Source organism: Podarcis vaucheri (assembly GCF_965113315.1).
Source record: "Podarcis vaucheri genome assembly, chromosome: 4".
Classification (NCBI taxonomy): Eukaryota; Metazoa; Chordata; class Lepidosauria; order Squamata; family Lacertidae; genus Podarcis; species Podarcis vaucheri.
This window is the reverse complement of record NC_138762.1, coordinates 25,183,861-25,191,283: the sequence shown is the minus strand read 5'-3', so window position 1 is coordinate 25,191,283 and position 7,423 is coordinate 25,183,861. Positions and strand designations below refer to the sequence as shown.

The following is a 7,423-nucleotide window of genomic DNA, read 5'->3' as shown; positions in this document are numbered from 1 at the left end:
ACTACCAAGTTGTAGGCATGCGGATTTGCACCAAAGTAAATTCCTCATAGGTCCGTATAGTTAAAGCTATGGTTTTCTTCCAGTAGTGATGTATGGAAGTGAGAGCTGGAGAAGGGGACAAGATGGTTGGGCAGTGTTTTCGAAGCTACCACCTAGAGTTTGACCAAACTGCAGGAGGCAGTGGAAGACAGGAGTGCCTGGCATCCTCTGGTCCATGGGTTGGACACGACTAAATGACCTAAACAACAAAGATTCCTCATTGGTGGCTAAAAAGTCCTATGTTGCTGACCCATTGCTGTGCATCACATAGCAAATGTAGCATCATGCCACAATACCTGACTAGGTAATGTTGGCAGACACTACTGTTTGCAGTGATTTCCCTGGGTCTGATAACATTGGTTTAGACATTATGCTGGTGCAGTTGTCAGCTGACCTCCATCTTGAGTAGCTTATTTGCTGCCCAATCCCAAAGGATCAGTTTGTCACTCACCTTTACTGAAAGGTGCCTTTATGGCATCTCTTAGCATTTATTTATTTTTTTGACATTAAAGTGAACTGAGGCATCAAGAGAGTAATTTTCCTTGGAACAATGGATTTTTCTGAAATTCCTGCTTGCGCATGATTTGAGTGAATAAGTGCGCTGCAGCTGAGAGAGCAATTACTTTTGACACACTGCTGTGTGAATAACGCACCCATTGGAATATGTATATTGTCTCTTTCTGGAAACATGCCCAAAGCGGTACCCGTTAAAATGAAAGTTCCGTTCATGTGAAGGTTAATGTTTAGTGAAATAGTACTTTTCGCAGTGCCAACAAAGGTCCGTATAGTTAAAGCCATGGTTTTCCCAGTAGTGATGTATGGAAGTGAGAGCTGGACCATAAAGAAGGCTGATCGCCGAAGAATTGATGCTTTTGAATTATGGTGCTGGAGGAGGCAGAGCTAGCAGTTGCCTGCAGATATAGCAGTTGCCTGCAGCTACTAAATGCTTGTCTAGCTTTTTCAAATTAACAAATAGAATGGATAAGGTGTAACCTTCGGTATAACTTTGCAATTTGCTGAAACCCGCACCGTACGAAAACTGATTTAGGTTGAGGCTGTCACAAACGTGACATATTCTGACTTATCAAATTTATAAGCTAATTAAAGCAAATATTCAAATTGTGTTTATGCCTCCAGGTAAATATTTAATACTCGGCTTTGCTGTGAAACGGCATTCGTTTATGGTGATTTGCTATAGATGAGTGAAATGGCTTCCCCGTTAATCTTGATTTCCTGGCATTGCAGGCGTCGTGTGGCATGCTGAGATCTCAATAACGCACTTTGGTGTCTTAATGCTATAGAGAGGTTTATGGGCATAATTCTTTCTGATGCTGATGGGAGATAATATTCAAGTATTAAATCCTGCCTGCATCCAGATGGGGCATGTTTGCTGACAGACACCCATTTTATCAACTGTGAAGAGGCACATCAAACGAGGGTTCCTGCATCCCTAAAGCAGAGGACAGGCAGGGCTCAGTTCAGCACTGCAAAAGTGTGGAAGAAAAAGGCATATTGAGAACAACAAGAACATGCAAAACCTGGAATAAATATTGAACTCCATATCCTGCTGTCTCGACACCCCAGAGCTGGTAAATCTCATGTCTGTATACGATTTGTTACATGTTCCTTTCTCCAAGAATCTCAAGGCAGTATACATGGGCTTGTCCCATCTCACTCCCCCCAAAATACTCATGATCACCCAGCAAGCTTTCTGAATGAGTGTGGCTGAGCAAACTGAAGCCTCCCCAACACAACACACAAACAACGATAGTACATTGGCTGAACATTGCTTTTCCTGTAACTTGAATTACAGAGGTACCTTGGGTTAAGAACTTAATTCGTTCTGGAGGTCTTCTCTTAACCTGAAACTGTTCTTAACCTGAAGGATCACTTTGGCTAATGGGGCCTCCTGCTGCTGCTGCACCACCGCTGCACGATTTCTGTTCTTATCCTGAAGCAAAGTTCTTAACCCGAGGTAATATTTCTGGGATAGCAGAGTCTGTAACCTGAAGTGTATGTAACCTGAAGCGTGTGTAACCCGAGGTACCACTGTATGGGGTTTTGTGCCATTTGCTTGGGAAGGTTTGCAGCCTAGAGACTATTGACTAAATTTCATACCTGTCTATTTGTTGTCACTTATTTCCCTCATGATGGAACCTGCAAATCTCCTGTCAAGGAAGGACAGCACAGGATTTTACCAGATGTTCGCTACATTTCTAATTCCAAAGCCAATAAAAGCAAACAGTAAAAACAATTTTAAAAAAGCAATTTAAAAATAAATATATATAATAAAATCACATGTTAACATTGCCTTTGCTTTAAAGGTGTTTGGAGCCCTTAACCCTGCAGCTCCCTGGCTGTGGTCTTAGTCCAGGCTCTCTATTTCCTGATAGCTTTCTCAGAACGGTAAGGCCTATAAAGGTGCAAGTCTGTGACTGGCTTTATACTGGATGCCTCGCCATATTGTCGACTGGGTACGTTGGAGGTGTAGTGAAGAGTAAGGTAATTGAGCAAGTTAATCCACAGTGCAGCAGAGCATGACCGCTGGCAAAGGCCATCTGAAACAGATGAGTTCTGTGACCCCTCTGGAATGACGGCAGGGACACATTATTTCCGAACTCAATTTCTAAGGTACAAACTGTATCTCAGTCATTCCCCACGTTTCCTGTCTTCCCATCGTCTTCAGAGCTGCTACCTCCTGATGGTAACGAGTCAGCATCAAGAAACCACGCCAGGGAATCTTGACTGATGTTTTCTCATTTTTCCTGGCTGTGCACAAACACCCGAAGGTTTTGCTCCCTTATCTGACTAGTATGACTATTTTAAAAGTCGCTGCTTGAGTGTCAGGCTACTACCCCAATCCAGTAAGGATGATTCCTATGTGGAAGCCCACCTTCACATCTGCAGCCAACAAGCATCTGCTACTCCCACAAATTGCAAAACTTAAGCAGAGTACAGTTGAAGTGGCATCTCTTCGGACTCATTTACCTTTTTTCTTGTGTGAATGTAGTGTTGAGAGTTGGGCTGGGGCTAGGCTGTATGCCCAAGTATCTCCAAATTCCTAGATCCATCAAGAATTCAATTGTTGGAATTGCCAGGACAACTTCTTGGTAATGGCCTAAGTATGGTTCATGGCTTGTATTGCAGTTTGAAGGACAAGAAGAAGAAGAGTTTGGATTTGATATCCCGCTTTATCACTACCCGAAGGAGTCTCAAAGTGGCTAACATTCTCCTTTCGCTTCCTCCCCCACAACAAACACTCTGTGAGGTGAGTGGGGCTGAGAGACTTCAGAGAAGTGTGACTAGCCCAAGGTCACCCAGCAGCTGCATGTGGAGGAGCGGAGACGCGAACCTGGTTCCCCAGATTACGAGTCTACCGCTCTTAACCACTACACCACACAAAAGCCAGAGTTGTGTGTGTCTTTGTGAGCTGGGCTAAAAGCAGGCTGAAGGCAGAAGCCAGAAAGAGAAAGCTGGCCTAGAAGCAGGTGGAAGCCAGAGCGAGCGGGCGCCATGCTTGATTTCTACTTTAATCCAAGGCAGTGGCTATGGGAGAAGCAAGACCTACTTGGGCTGTTAATGCTGTGCACCGCTCCATCGTAGGCTCAGATTCTATATATGTGTAAATAAACCATATATCATAAGGACAGCACAGTCTCTGCTTGTGCCTCATTCTGAGGAAACCAAACCCTAGGTAAGCGCCTGGAACCCCTGGAACCTTGAACCTCCTGGAGATTGGGGTGGCATGCAACAGTATTCAGGATGAGACAGCAACCCATTTGCATTGCACTGACGGAAATATTCCACTCAAAAATTAATAAATGCAAGTTTATGATGTTCCTACCTGATGGGGGTAGGAGCCAAGCAGGAAAAATTACCGCTGCAGGTTGTGAATGTGTGTGTGTGTGTACACATACATACACATATACAGTCACTTCCAGATGGCCTTTAATATTTAAAACAAAAAACAGAGCCAAACACTCTTCGTTGACAACTGATATGGCTAAAAATGCAGCCATAAAGATGTGACCTGAAGACATTAAAACCTATGTTTATAAGACATTTGCCAAATAATAATTTATTAGACAGGCCCATTGGTCAAATACGCCTGATAATGTTTTGTTTATACCATTCAGCATTCCCTCACTTACTGTAGTGATATATCACTGATCCCCCCTCCCCCCTCCCAAGCCATTCCTGTTCTAGCAAATAAGAAGGCCATATTAAGTACTTGTGGGATCTTGGACCAACAAAACACTAAAAATACTTGGAATGCTTTCTCTTTCAACCCATGAAATAAATCATGATCTAATCAGATGCTTTATCCTGATTCAATACATGTTGTGGAATTCATTTGTTCAGAGCTTATTCCTTATTAGACCATCTTCCCTTCGTTTTTTTTGGTAGGCTCCTCTAAATGTAGAAGCACGGCTATGGATTAACCACAACAATTATTTCCAAAATGAAGTAACAAGTATTGCTCGTCTATTATTAAAATAAACACGCATCTCCAAACACGTATTTTATTACTTGCTGAAACCTCCAATGGGCATAGCTATTTAAATAAGATATATATTAAAAAGCCAGAACTATTGGTTGCACATCTGGAAAACTGATTATTCTCTGGCTAGTGATCTCATCACAATGTCTAAGAGCCAAGGAGTAAAATCATAATTAATATTGGGTGCTTCTTATTAAGGCTTGTAGCTGGTTTCTCCTCCTCCTCCTCCCTGTTTAAAGTTAGCAGGCATGTTTTCAGAAGAAAAAACAATGAAATCCCTTTACAGAGTTTTGTTCTGAGGTTAGACAACACATTCCAAAAATTCCTTTCATCCCTCCCCTCACTGAGATATCATGACAGACCACACCAGTGACATCAGCTTATTCATAGGCAGGACTGTGTGTGTGTGTGTGTGTGTGTGTGTGTGTGTGTGTTGTGCAAGGTGCAATAGTTGGTGATCAGATATGGGGATAACAAGGACTGGGACTCAAGCATTCAGTTGTCAACATCTATAGGGTGCCATGTTCTCTGTGGAAGGATAAAGCACCAATGGAGTCCACCATTGAGGATCATCATTCTTTGGTGGGGGGAAACAGCGTGTGTATCACTGTGTGTATACAGCATTCTATATATTCTTTATACATCAAGTTTAAATCAAGAAATGTTCTCTCCTCTGTAGTGGTGAAAGGGGCAGATTGCACAATTAAGACATATAGATCCAAGTGGGCAGATGATAGGAACACAGTGGTTAGAGTGCTTTGCGCTTCATACAGTTAATTCATAGATCTGATTTTGAACCTCTCATTTTGTTTTCCTGAATATTTAGGATAAGTATAGTTCCACTCTTGTGCCTTAGAGTATTAATGTATTGTTTACAGATGTCTGAAGAAAAAAATCTCTCAAGCTATGCACATTGCAGAACTCGGCTGATGACATTGGATCTGGATGTTCATTTTTTAAAACTTCCTTCTAAGGAATTGCATATTGGACATTACCAAAGGCAGAGCTACCAATAGAAGTGATCCATTCTGGCAAGCCTGATTCATGGCTAAAGGGAAGGTGAAAAACTACATTTCTGTCTCATCCCCCGGCGCCCCTATTTTCTTCTTGGTAGCATTCTTTCCGTTTATGAATCACTTCTTATAAGACATCTCCAAGTGATTTTACAATAGAAGATCAGACATATATGAAACAATTTAATAAAGACAATTCTAAAAATCCATAATACAAACTATGTCAAATCAAATACAGTGGTACCTCAGGTTAAGTACTTAATTAATTCCGGAGGTCCATTCTTAACCTGAAATTGTTCTTAACCTGAAGCACCACTTTAGCTAATGTGGCCTCCTGCTGCTGCCGCGCTGCCGGAGCACGATTTCTGTTCTCATCCTGAAGCAAAGTTCTTAACATGAGGTAATATTTCTGGGTTAGTGGAGGCTGTAACCTGAAGCATATGTAACCTGAAGCGTATGTAACCCGAGGTACCACTGTACAGATACAAACGGTGGTTAAAAAAACAACCTATCCACTTAAAAGGTTGGCTGAAAAAGGAAGCTGAAATGACAATAGAGAAGGCGCTTTCCTGAAATGTAATGGAACAAAGTTATGAAGGGTAGGTACGGGGGTAGAGGAAGGGGTGTGTGGTGGGGGTGGACTGCCTGGGGGGTGACATTTGGCAGTCGCAGGTGGTCAGCGCGCCAAATGTCCACCATTGATGGCCCGCTGTGCCCCTGTGGGCAGCTTGCTCCATCCCGGCTGAAGGGCACGCCGCTCCGTGCACCCAAGCAGCTATCCCGTGCCTGGGAGGGCACCCTCCGTACCCCGCACCCCTTGGGAGCCAGCCCACCCTGGGCAGCGCTGGCATATGCTCCGCCGCTGGGTAGGTGCTGACCTTTAAAGCCCTAAACGGCCTTGGCCCAGTATACCTGAAGGAGCATCTCCACCCCCATCATTCAGCCCAGACACTGAGGTACAGCGCCAAGGGCCTTCTGGCGGTTCCCTCACTGCGAGAAGCAAAGCTACAGGGAATCACGCAGAGCTCCTTCTTGATAGTGGCACCCGCCCTGTGGAACGCCCTCCCATCAGTTGTCAAGGAAATAAACAACTATCTGACTTTTAGAAGAAATCTGATGACAGCCCTGTTTTTAATGTCTGAAGTTTTATTCTGTTTTTAGTGTTCTGTTGGGGGCCGCCCAGAGTGGCTGGGGAAACCCAGCCAGATGGGCGGGGTATAAATAATAAAATTATTATTAATAATTATTAATATTATTATATCATACAGAATAGGGACGCGGGTGGCGCTGTGGGCTAAAGCCTCAACGCCTAGGGCTTGCCGATCGAAAGGTCGGCGGTTCGAATCCCCGCGGCGGGGTGCGCTCCCGCTGCTCGGTCCCAGCGCCTGCCCACCTAGCAGTTCGAAAGCACCTCCGGGTGCAAGTAGATAAATAGGTACCGCTTACCAGCGGGAAGGTAAACGGCGTTCCGTGTGCGGCTCTGGCTCGCCAGAGCAGCGATGTCACGCTGGCCACGTGACCCGGAAGTGTCCCCGGACAGCGCTGGCCCCCGGCCAATAAATGTGAGATGGGCGCACAAACCCCACAGTCTGTCAAGACTGGCCCGTTCGGGCAGGGGTACCTTTACCTTTACCTTTATCATACAGAAAGGAGCTCCTGATGAGATGTTATCTCCAGCAATGCAGAGAGCATTGCTCAGTTGGGTTTATAATGGGTGAGACAATATATAGGCATCCTGGCCCTAAGCTGTATAGGACATTATTTTTATTAATTACCCGTCGTTCATTCTAAGGTACCGGGGGCAGATTATAGCATTAAAACACAATATTAAAAACTTTTAAAAACATCTTGCAATCACAACATAAGGTGG

The 7,423-nt window shown here is 44.1% G+C and overlaps 1 long non-coding RNA gene across 1 annotated transcript; it reads right to left on the bottom strand.

Annotated features, from left to right (window-relative positions):
- Positions 1 to 1,158: 1,158 nt before the first annotated feature.
- LOC309531106 lies at positions 1,159 to 3,712 on the bottom strand. Its single transcript, XR_014219082.1, has 3 exons — positions 3,028 to 3,712; positions 2,158 to 2,204; positions 1,159 to 1,523 (listed from the first exon to the last, which is right to left on the bottom strand). It is a non-coding gene; the product is annotated as an uncharacterized lncRNA (long non-coding RNA).
- Between the last annotated feature and the right edge of the window lie 3,711 nt (positions 3,713 to 7,423).